The 12,721-nt window shown below is 42.1% G+C and overlaps 1 protein-coding gene across 2 annotated transcripts in view; it reads right to left on the bottom strand.

Moving 5' to 3' along the window:
• Positions 1-12,721, bottom strand: part of CAMK4 (calcium/calmodulin dependent protein kinase IV) — a 356,965-nt gene that overhangs the window by 265,139 nt on the left and 79,105 nt on the right. The gene's annotated exons all lie outside the window — the stretch shown is intronic.

Raw genomic sequence — 12,721 nt, 5'->3', positions numbered from 1 at the left:
TGCACCTCGGTCTTGATCGGAGGAGTGGTGGTGAAGGAAGACGCATCGCGGGGGGGGGGGGTAAGAAAAAAAAAAGTACAAACTAATTTATTTTATATAATACATCTAATCTAAAGGAAAAAAAAAAGTATAGCTTTTCTCATTTACACATGAGCTGGACACTAACGCAATGCTCTAAACGCAAACAGAATTTGAGGCATCTAACCTTACAAAGCAACCAAAAATTAGCGGGTGACTGTAACCAGGTAATGCTAGATAACTGAAGCAGGATTTTGTATTGTTTATCTCACATAATTAAAAAAAATAAAAAAAAGTGTAACTGTCATGTTTTTATTAAAAAAATGAATCAATTTTAGCATATGTTATTGCTGCTGCAGAATTATGTATGAAGCAATCTTTAGTTTCTTCACATACCACTGTTTTCCTTGAGTTTTTCTCTTATTTACGGCTGTTTTGAACCATACAATATGAGAATTTTCTTAAGTTGGCTCCTCTGCCAGTTCTCTGAGGCCAAAACTGCCTTCCCTCACTTCCTATACACACTTGCTTTAGCCAGCAGCTTCTTGCCAGCCAATCAGATTGGATTACTGAGAGACACGCCTCCTCACTCTGAAGCCTAATGCAGACATGCAGTGTAAAGGACCACCCCTCCGTTTTCTGTTTACACTAATGAGAAGACAGAAAATCCCTAGCAATGGTCTTTTAACCACCTCAGCCCCCCTAGCTGAAACACCCTTAATGACCAGACCACTTTTTACACTTCTGACCTACACTACTTTGACCGTTTATTGCTCGGTCATGCAACTTACCACCCAAATGAATTTTACCTCCTTTTCTTCTCACTAATAGAGCTTTCATTTGGTGGTATTTCATTGCTGCTGACATTTTTACTTTTTTTGTTATTAATCGAAATTTAAAGATTTTTTTGCAAAAAAATGACATTTTTCACTTTCAGTTGTAAAATTTTGCAAAAAAACGACATCCATATATAAATTTTTCTCTAAATTTATTGTTCTACATGTCTTTGATAAAAAAAATGTTTGGGTAAAAAAAAATGGCTTGGGTAAAAGCGTTTACAAACTATGGTACAAAAATGTGAATTTCCGCTTTTTGAAGCAGCTCTGACTTTCTGAGCACCTGTCATGTTTCCTGAGGTTCTACAATGGCCAGACAGTAGAAAAACCCCACAAATGACCCCATTTCGGAAAGTAGACACCCTAAGGTATTCGCTGATGGGCATAGTGAGTTCATAGAACTTTTTATTTTTTGTCACAAGTTAGCAGAAAATGATGATTTTTTATTTATTTTTTCTTACAAAGTCTCATATTCCACTAACTTGTGACAAAAAATAAAAACTTCTATGAACTCACTATGCCCATCAGCGAATACCTTGGGGTGTCTTCTTTCCAAAATGGGGTCACTTGTGGGGTAGTTATACTGCCCTGGCATTTTAGGGGCCCATATGCGTGAGAAGTAGTTTGCAATCAAAATCTGTAAAAAATGACCGGTGAAATCCGAAAGGTGCTCTTTGGAATGTGGGCCCCTTTGCCCACCTAGGCTGCAAAAAAGTGTCACACATCTGGTATCGCCGTACTCAGGAGAAGTTGGGCAATGTGTTTTGGGGTGTCATTTTACATATACCCATGCTGGGTGAGATAAATATCTTGGTCAAATGCCAACTTTGTATAAAAAAAATGGGAAAAGTTGTCTTTTGCCAAGATATTTCTCTCACCCAGCATGGGTATATGTAAAAAGATACCCCAAAACACATTGCCCAACTTCTCCTGAGTACGGGGATACCAGATGTGTGACACTTTTTTGCAGCCTAGGTGGGCAAAGGGGCCCACATTCCAAAGAGAACCTTTCGGATTTCACCGGCCATTTTTTACAGATTTTGATTTCAAACCACTTCTCATGCATTCGACCCTAAAATGCCAGGGCAGTATAACTACCCCACAAGTGACGCCATTTTGGAAAGAAGACACCCCAAGGTATTTCGTGATGGGCATAGTGAGTTCATGGAAGTTTTTTATTTTTTGTCACAAGTTAGTGGAATATGAGACTTTGTAAGAAAAAAAAAAATCATCATTTTCCGCTAACTTGTGACAAAAAATAAAAAATTCTAGGAACTCGCCATGCCCCTCACGGAATACCTTGGGGTGTCTTCTTTCCAAAATGGGGTCACTTGTGGGGTAGTTATACTGCCCTGGCATTCTAGGGGCCCTAATGTGTGGTAAGTAGGTAAATGACCTGTGAAATCCGAAAGGTGCTCTTTGGAATGTGGGCCCCTTTGCCCACCTAGGCTGCAAAAAAGTGTCACACATCTGGTATCCCCGTACTCAGGAGAAGTTGGGCAATGTGTTTTGGGGTGTCTTTTTACATATACCCATGCTGGGTGAGAGAAATATCTTGGCAAAAGACAACTTTTCCCATTTTTTATACAAAGTTGGCATTTGACCAAGATATTTATCTCACCCAGCATGGGTATATGTAAAATGACACCCGAAAACACATTGCCCAACTTCTCCTGAGTACGGCGATACCAGATGTGTGCCACTTTTTTGCAGCCTAGATGCGCAAAGGGGCCCACATTCCTTTTATGAGGGCATTTTTAGACATTTGGATCCCAGACTTCTTCTCACGCTTTAGGGCCCCTAAAAGGCCAGGGCAGTATAAATACCCCACATGTGATCCCATTTTGGAAAGAAGACACCCCAAGGTATTCAATGAGGGGCATGGCGAGTTCATAGAAATTTTTTTTTTTTTGGCACAAGTTAGCGGAAATTGATTTATTTTATTTTTTTTCTCACAAAGTCTCCCTTTCCGCTAACTTGGGACAAAAATTTCAATCTTTCATGGACTCAATATTCCCCTCAGCGAATACCTTGGGTTGTCTTCTTTCCGAAATGGGGTCACATGTGGGGTATTTATACTGCCCTGGCATTCTAGGGGCCCTAAATCGTGAGAAGAAGTCTGGAATATAAATGTCTAAAAAATTTTACGCATTTGGATTCCGTGAGGGGTATGGTGAGTTCATGTGAGATTTTATTTTTTGACACAAGTTAGTGGAATATGAGACTTTGTAAGAAAAGAAATAATAATTTCCGCTAACTTGGGCCAAAAAAAATGTCTGAATGGAGCCTTACAGGGGGGTGATCAATGACAGGGGGGTGATCACCCCATATAGACTCCCTGATCACCCCCCTGTCATTGATCACCCCCCTGTCATTGATCACCCCCCTATAAGGCTCCATTCAGATGTCCGTATGTGTTTTGCGGATCCGATCCATGTATCCGTGGATCCGTAAAAAACATACGGACATCTGAATGCAGCCTTACAGGGGGGTAATCAATGACGGGGGTGATCAATGACAGGGAGGTGATCAGGGAGTCTATATGGGGTGATCACCCCCTGTCATTGATCACACCCCTTTAAGGCTCCATTCAGACGTCCGTATGTGTTTTGCGGATCCGATCCATGTATCCGTGGATCCGTAAAAATCATACGGACGTCTGAATGGAGCCTTACAGGGGGGTGATCAATGACAGGGGGTGATCAGGGAGTGTATATGAGGTGATCACCCCCCTGTCATTGATCACCCCCCTGTAAGGCTCCATTCAGATGTCCGTATGTGTTTTGCGGATCCGATCCATGTATCAGTGGATCCGTAAAAATTATACGGACTTCCGAATGGAGCCTTACAGGGGGGTGATCAATGACAGGGGGGTGATCAGGGAGTCTATATGGGGTGATCAGGGGTGATCAGTGGTACATAAGGGGTTAATAAGTGACAGGGGGGTGTAGTGTAGTGTAGTGGTGTTTGGTGCTACTTTACTGAGCTACCTGTGTCCTCTGATGGTCGATCCAAACAAAAGGGACCACCAGAGGACCAGGTAGCAGGAATATTAGACGCTGTTATCAAAACAGCGTCTAATATACCTGTTAGGGGTTAAGAAAATCGCATCTCCAGCCTGCCAGCGAACGATCGCCGCTGGCAGGCTGGAGATCCACTCGCTTACCTTCCGATCCTGTGAACGCGTGCGCCTGTGTGCGCGCGTTCACAGGAAATCTCGGCTCACGCGAGATGACGCGTATATGCGTCGCTTAGCGCAGGGCTGCCGCCTCCGGACCGCAATCCTGCGTTAGGCGGTCCGGAGGCGGTTAAGGGACCAGTGGAAAGGGACAGGACATTAATGAAAGCTGTTATTATAAGGTAATTACAGATCTTTTGACAATCATTGACAGACTAACTCAGGTATACATGCCTAGCTCTAATAAACTAGCAAATAAATAAAATATGACAGTTACACTTTAAAATGTTTCATAGATAGTTGAAACAAGAAGGAAAAGCTTGGTTAAACAAACTGCAAACTAGGAAAAGTGACATTGTGTAGGATGGATTCTCTGTCAACAAGCCCACATACTGTATGTACACTGTATAAATAGAACAAACAAACAGCTATATGCCATGCATACAGAACAAGAAGCAAACTGCAGGAAAGCTGATGTAACCTATTAATGTTCCTATCTGTAATTTTTCTGCACACAGCGTTTGTTTCAGAGTTCACTGTGTAGATGCAGTAATAATGTTAACATCATGTAAGGAGCTTATTTATTACATTTTCACAGTAGAAAACAGACTAAAAATAGTTGTTGAAAACAGCAGCTAAGCTTGAATTCACATGATATAACCAACCCTGCTTCAAGACAAATTGGTAGACAGGAAAGGGGGTTATAAAGGGGCTGTCCAAGATACCAAAATCTATGATATACTCACCAGTTCTCCGGCACTGTTCCCTGCGGCCCTGGCCCGTTACTACTTCTGCTACTTGATTATAAAAAATAGCAGTGACATGCCTGGATATGGGACATAAGTCTTCTTTCACAACCATGGCCGGCAGGTCAGACAGATAATGGCAGATTCTCAACATATTTGTTGAATTGTGACCGGATCTCTGCCAGACCCCATTATAGTAAATGGGGTCCAGCGGGAAGGCGGTAGTATCGAGCCTGCTGGGGTTACATGAAGCATATGTGAAACTAGCATTAGCGGTCTACAGCTGAGGCCAGTAATTGACTGCAGCGGTCACAAGCTGAATTCCGATACATCACTATGCATATCATCTACAGAGTGTGGTGCTGGAGAAATTGGTGAGTATACCATGGTCTATTTTAGATGCCCCTGTTTATAAAGGCACAAAAGTTCTGTGTGTATTGGGTGTCTGGTCTCTCATTTACTTAAAGAGAACCTGTAATATCTACTGACATGTCTGTTTTAGTAACTACTTGCATTCCCCATGAAATAACAATTCTGGAGCATTATGAGCACCAACACAAATAAACCAGCTCACCTTGCTGAAGTGAAGTTGTACAGACGCACAGACATGCCCAGAGCAGATCAGCAGCAAATTCTGCACTCCAGTGACTTCAATAAAATGTCTTCTTTATTGTAGGAAAATTAAAAATGATATGGATATACAGATCCTTAAAGGCTATGTACACCTTTGGGGCAATTATATTTTTATTCGTGCACTGTACTCATTATGAGATAAAAATCATTTTTTCAATTGGTCTTTATTAAAAATATGGAGTCCTTTTTTCTGTATAGAGCTGAGATTCTCTACTAGACGGATTTGAATTTTCTTTTCCTTCAGTTAAGGAGCTGACGGGCTTCTTATCTCTGCTCTGTGACATTATAAACACTCATTATAGCTCAGTTCTTATCTTACTGATAAGAATGTGACTTAAATAAGTGTTTATGACCTCTCAGCAATTTAGAGATAAGGGCTATTAGATGACTGGCAAAAAGTGAAAGTAGGATGCACACAGCTAGAAAAACAGTTAACCTTTTGTGACCGAACGGCTCAATATTTTTTAATAAAGACCAATTCAAAGAATGATTTTTAGCCTCAAATGAGTAAAATGCAATCATAAAAAAATTGTCCCAAAGGTGTACATAGCCTGTAAGGTGGATTTAGAGTGCCCGATGTTTGGGCAGATTATTAGGAATGACCGTTCCTGCGAACGCTCGTTCCTGACAATCTGCCCATCTAAATGTGCTGCCGATCACCCGATGAACGAGCAAAATGCTCATTAATCGGATGATCCTGTCATTTGTGCAGGCACACCAATTATCATTTCTGGGCAGCAGAGCGTGCTGCCTGAACAGCGTTCTGCTGCCCAGAAACAATGATTCTGTATGGGTACGAGCAATAGTGATTCCTCATCCTCATACTGTGAAGGAGATTGCTGCATGCATATACAGCTGTCTCCTTCACTGAATGAGCAACCAACTGTCGGAAAGGGCGCTTTCTTCCCGACAATCAGCTGTTCCATCAGCCAGTGTAAACCCGCCTTTAGTCATAGCATGGGCGGGGGGGTCTCTGCACAGTCTGACACTGGCAGCACTGATTGGATAGTATCAAAATAGCATCCCTGTATACCCCTAACTGGTAACACCCAACTGGACCTTCATTGCAAACTGCTAGTAATTCATTCATAACTTCTAGTAGGAATAATAAAGTTATGACAACATAGAGTCATAAAAATAGATGGTCCAGAATGTATTACATGGGGAATGCAAGTCATGACAGGTCCTCTTTAAATGCAGCTTAGCAGCAGTACTAGTCACAGGCATACTTATGGATGAGGTGCTGTGCTAGGAGAAGCAATGAAGGGGCCGCATGGAGCTATGCAGATTTAATGGTTTCAGCAGGCGATAGGTCCTCTTTAATGTTAACCTATTGTTCTTCATCTGAGGAGCCATTTTCAGCTGGGAAGTTACTAATTGTGGTGTTTAACAAGATCACTGGCAAGAAGCCTAGAAAAACGTCTGCCCTGGTCAGTACTTGATCTCCTCTTCTGAGGACCTTCAACCATTGAAATAAGCTACACATTTAAAGTATAAGTTTTGCAGTTTTTTGTTCAGGGGCCCTTTAACATTCGCTACAGTAGTTATCACTATAACTACAAAATCTTTTATACATTTGCTGGTCTTTCTGCTTCCATTGAAAGTGACTACAATCAGCTTTGTGCATTTCATTTTCTCTCTGGCTCGGTAACCTCCTCTTAGTATTTAGGTCACATACACTTCATTCCACAGGCAACTTTAGTTGACGGATTCCATAATGTCTGATTCAGCATAATACATAACAACATCCGTAAAAAAAAAAATCTGTCCTAGCATTCTGCTCATTCTCAGGATTTCATACTACACATAGAACATTCCAGTAAAACATAGGGATGTATAATACATTATTGTACTGGTGTTTAAGGTCACATCTTTAACCATAGTAATGTATACTGTGCACGCTCATGCATCCTTCACACTATTCCTACAGACAGAAATAGTGCATACTGTACATTCAACAGATCAGATTACAATGCTTAACGTAGAGAGATATATTGTATAAATCTAGACTAGAGCAATTGTACTCATATACAGTGCCTTGAAAAAGTACCCTTTGAAGTTTTCCAAATTTTTTCATGTTACACCCACAAGCTGAGGCTACTTTCACACTTGCGTTTTTGCCTGATCCGGGAGGGATCAGCAAAAACACTTCCGTTACTGATAATAAAACCATTTGCATCCGTTATGAACGGATCCGGTTGTATTATCTTTAACATAGCAATGACGGATCCGTCATGAACACCATTGAAAGTCAATGGGGGACGGATCCATTTTCTATTGTGTCTGGGAAAACGGGTCCATCCGCGTTGACTTGCATTGTGGGTCATGCCGGATCCGTTTAGCTCCGCATCCCATGACGGAAAGAAAACCGCAGCTTGCAACGAGAAATTTTTGCCCATTGTTCTTTGCAAAATAACTCTAGATTGGATGGAGAGTGTCCGTGAACAGCAATTTTCAAGTCTTGCCACAGATGCGATTTAGGTCTGGACCAGTCTAACACATGAATATGCTTTGATCTAAACCATTCCATTGTAGCTCTGCCTGTATGTTTAGGGTCATTATTCTGCTGGAAGGTGAACCTCCGCCCTAGTCTCAAGTCTTTTACAGCCTGTACCAGGTTTTCCTCTAGGATTGCCCTGTATTTAGCTCCATTCATCTTCCCATCAGCTCTGACCAGCTTCCCTGTCCCTGTTAAAAAAAAACATCCCCACAGCATGATGCTTGTTACTATCATGTTTCACAGTGTGTTCAGGGTAATGTGTAGTAGTTTTCTGCCACACTTAGCATTTTGGACTTAGGCCAAAAAGTTCAACTTTGGTCTCATCTGACCAGAGCACCTTTTTCCACATGTTTGCTGTGCGCCCTACATGGCTTGTGGCAAATTACAAACTGGATTTCTTATGGCTTGCTTTCAAAAATGGCTTTCTTCTTAGCACTCTTCCATAAAGGAGTTTGTGGAGTACATGACTAATAGTTGTCCTGTGGACAGATTCTCCCACCTAAGCTGTGGATCTCTGCAGCTCCTCCAGAGTGACAATGGACCTTTTGGGTGCTTCTCTAATTAGTGCTTTCTTTGCCTAGGCTGTCAGTTTAGGTAGATGGCCATGTCTTGGTATGTCTGCAGCTGTGCCATATTCCTTCAATTTTCAGATGATGGATTTAACAGTGCTCCGTGAGATGTTCAGAGCTTGGGATATTTTTTTATAACCTAACCCTGATTTACACTTCTCCAAAACTTTATCCGTGACCTGTCTGGTGTGTTCCCTGGTTTCATCACTAATGATCACTAACAAACCTCGGAGGCCTTCACCAAACAGCTGTAGTTATGCTGAGAATAAATTACACACAGGTGGACTATATTAGGTGACTTCTGAAGGCAGTTCGTCACACTGGATTTTATTTAGGGGTATCAGAGTACAGGGGGCTGAATATAAATGCACGCCACACTTTTCAGTTTTTTATTTATTAAAATTTTTTAAAATCATGCATTATTATCTTTTCACTTCACACATACATACTTTCTACTTTGTGTAGATCTATCACATAAAATACATTAAAATAAAATACATTTAAGTTTGTGAGTGTAAGGCTACTTTCACAATAGCGATAATATTTTCCGGTATTGATATCCATCATAGGGTCTCTGTGACGGTAACGTACACTACACACATGGGGGAGGATAGTGACCACTGCGCTCCACCCTCACCCCTGTCCCTGCCTACTTGCCTCGCAAGTCCTAATGACAGGGGACAACTAGACGGCAGTCCCTAACTTAGGATACGTGCTGGGAAGACAGACAAGACAAATAACGGAACGTGAACAGACCAGGTCAATACCTAGAGAGCTACGCAGTACAAAGGAATGAGCAGAGAATAGTCAGGAAAAGCCGAGGTCAAATACCAGGAGAGAAACGAAGTACAACAGGAGTCCGCAAAGAATCGTCAGGTGGAAGCCGGGGTCAGGATACCAGGAGAGATGCGCAGTACAGGAGGAGCAGGCAGAGAATCGTCAGGGAACACAGGATCAGGTAAGTATGCAGGAACAAAACAATCACCAGATACCTAAAATTAACAGGCAACCTGTGGCCAGCAGGCTGCCTGTATTTATAGTGGGGAGTGAGGGTCATGTGACGTGGCCAGCATCACATGACCGACAGACCGACCAGTCGAGCACCGAGTGATCAGCTCGGCGCTCAAGGCAGACCTAGGAGCAGGGAGCCTCCCAGCTAGCAAAGCTGCCCTGGGAACAAGGTCAAACACAGATCCTTGCTCCTGAAGCTAAGCAGCAGGTCTGCGGCTGATGGGAGACCGAGTGTGCCTTCGGCACCCCGTTACAGTCTCAATACCTGAAAAAAATGCTTCCGTTTTGTCTCCAATGAAGTATACAACTACAGCTTATTTGGTTTGCAATGATTAAAATGATAGTAGGGCACACCAGCACTTAGTTCCACAGGAGGGTTAATAGAACAATATATTTATTTAAATATCGTGATATATGGTACTTATTTAAAACATACTAAATTGTATAACTAATACTTTATAAAAAATTCATAAAAAGCATAAAAGATTTGAATACAGTAATAAGATTTGGTAATTCTCTGTATTTTGGCCAAAGCTTCAGGGTCTGTATGTGATAAGGATATCGTCTCTCCAATGGGTTAATTAACCCCGTTAATATCCCGATAAATAGTGCTTAAATAGTGAAGATCGATCTAGTATTTAGATACAGTCTTTAAAGTAGTCACTTTGTATCTTTACAAATTAATCGCCACTTCATATATTTAATACGGTGCCGCTAAATATCGCTGCCTATTTGCGAAAATAAACCGGAGCTGTTTTACTCACTGTTTTGGATGGAGTAGTGCCGGTTTTTATTGCATCACTCGTGGCGTCCCACGTGTAATGGAGTTGTTTGTAGGCTGCAGTATAGTTGCGGTTCAGTTTCCACAGGGCTTGTAAGGGTCACTGAGGAAGGAGTCCTAGCCCACTCCGAAACGCGTATGGTAATTAAAAATCCCTGTATCTAAATACTAGATCGATCTTCACTATTTAAGCACTATTTATCAGGACATTAACGGGGTTAATTAACCCATTGGAGAGACGATATCCTTATCACATACAGACCCTGAAGCTTTGGCCAAAATACTGAGAATTACCAAATCTTATTACTGTATTCAAATCTTTTATGCTTTTTATGATTTTTTTTTATAAAGTATTAGTTATACAATTTAGTATGTTTTAAATAAGTACTGTAAATCACGATATTTAAATACATATATTGTTCTATTAACCCTCCTGTGGAACTAAGTGCTGGTGTGCCCTACTATCCTTTTACTTTTTGCTCTTAATAACTTTCAGAGGATTGGGTGAATCCTCCTTGTAGGTGCACCCATACCATTCTTGATTAGTAGGTGAGCCCTCTCTAATATTTATCTTTGGTTTGCAATTATGTTGATTCAGGTTTTTATTTGACTTGCGGCAATATTCATATCGTATATAACGTTTCGGCATGCAGGCCTTCTTCAGATACTATGCCGCAGGATTGAAAGAAGGAGAGTTGGTAGCAGGAAGGCAGACGCAGAAGGAAACAATGTGTGTAAACCACACTAGAGTGAGCAGGTGAGGTGCGTGCCGAAACGTTTTATACAATATGAATATTGCCGCAAGTCAAATAAAAACCTGAATCAACATAATTGCAAACCAAATAAGCTGTAGTTGTATACTTAATTGAAAACGGGGTTGGAACCCTACTTACAGCTCCTCACAGAGTCCGACAAAGATTTATCTGAATCCGTTTTGTCTCCATTCATTGTCAATGAGGACAAAACGTAACTGAACAGAATAGAATGCTACAAAATGCATTCCGTTCCGTTCTCATTCCGTCCTGGGATGCGGAGCATCTCTGACACAATCTAACACAATAGAAAACTGATCCATCCCTCATTGACTTTCAGTGGTGTTCATGACGGATCTGTCTTGGGTATGTTAAAGATAATACAATCGAATCTGTTCATAACGGATGCAGATGGTTGTATTATCGGTAACTGAAGCGTTTTTGCTGAACTCTGCCGGATCCTGCAAAAATGCTAGTGTGAAAGTAGCCTAACCTGAACAAATGTGTAAAAGTTTAAGGGGTATTAATACTTTTTCAAGGCACTGTATGATGGCACAGCTCTCTGTACTCTCATTTTACAACTTGCTCTTAACATCTATCTGATTCTGTCCAGAAGAAAATATACTATAGAAAAGAGGTTGTTGGTTATTAAACCATATACTTGATGGGTATAAGGGCTAATGTGTGTTCACAATTGACTAAAGTATCTATTGTTCTAATTGTGTTGCATATACTAGTTACACATAATCCTTCAATTACCGTATATACTCGAGTATAAGCCGACCCGAGTATAAGCCGAGCCCCTAATTTTACCCCAAAAAAATGGGAAAAATTATTGACTCGAGTATAAGACTAGGGTGGGAAATGCAGCTATAATGCAGAGTGTATGTGTATATAATGCACACACTCTACATTATATACACACATCTGCAAGAGGGTGACTCCCTGTATTTAATGCAGAGTGTGTGCATTATATACACACACACTCTGCATTAAATACAGGGAGCCATCCACAGATCTCCCCCCTAAACAGTGCCATCCACAGATCCCCCCTAAACAGTGCCATCCACAGATCCCCCCTACCCTAAACAGTGCCATGATGGCACTGTTTAGGGGAGGGGGTATCTGTGGATGGCACTGTAGGGGGATCTGTGGATGGCACTGCCATCCACAGATCCCCCTACAGTGCCATCCACAGATCCCCCTACAGTGCCATCCACAGATCCCCCTACAGTGCCATCCACAGATCCCCCTACAGTGCCATCCACAGATCTCCCTACAGTGCCATCCACAGATCCCCCTACAGTGCCATCCACAGATCCCCCTACAGTGCCATCCACAGATCCCCCTACAGTGCCATCCACAGATCCCCCTACAGTGCCATCCACAGATCTCCCTACAGTGCCATCCACAGATCCCCCTACAGTGCCATCCACAGATCCCCCTACAGTGCCATCCACAGATCCCCCTACAGTGCCATCCACAGATCCCCCTACAGTGCCATCCACAGATCCCTCTACAGTGCCATCCACAGATCTCCCTACAGTGCCATCCACAGATCCCCCTACAGTGCCATCCACAGATCCCCCTACAGTGCCATCCACAGATCCCCCTCCCCGACGCTCACAGCAGTATTCTTACTTTGTCTTTGCTCCGGTAATACAGGTAGTGCGGGGAGCGGCGCTCACTCACTGACG

Source organism: Bufo bufo, chromosome 2, assembly GCF_905171765.1.
Source record: "Bufo bufo chromosome 2, aBufBuf1.1, whole genome shotgun sequence".
NCBI classification, from domain to species: Eukaryota; Metazoa; Chordata; class Amphibia; order Anura; family Bufonidae; genus Bufo; species Bufo bufo.
Note: the sequence above shows the minus strand (reverse complement) of the source record. Positions and strands in the feature narration are given on the sequence as shown.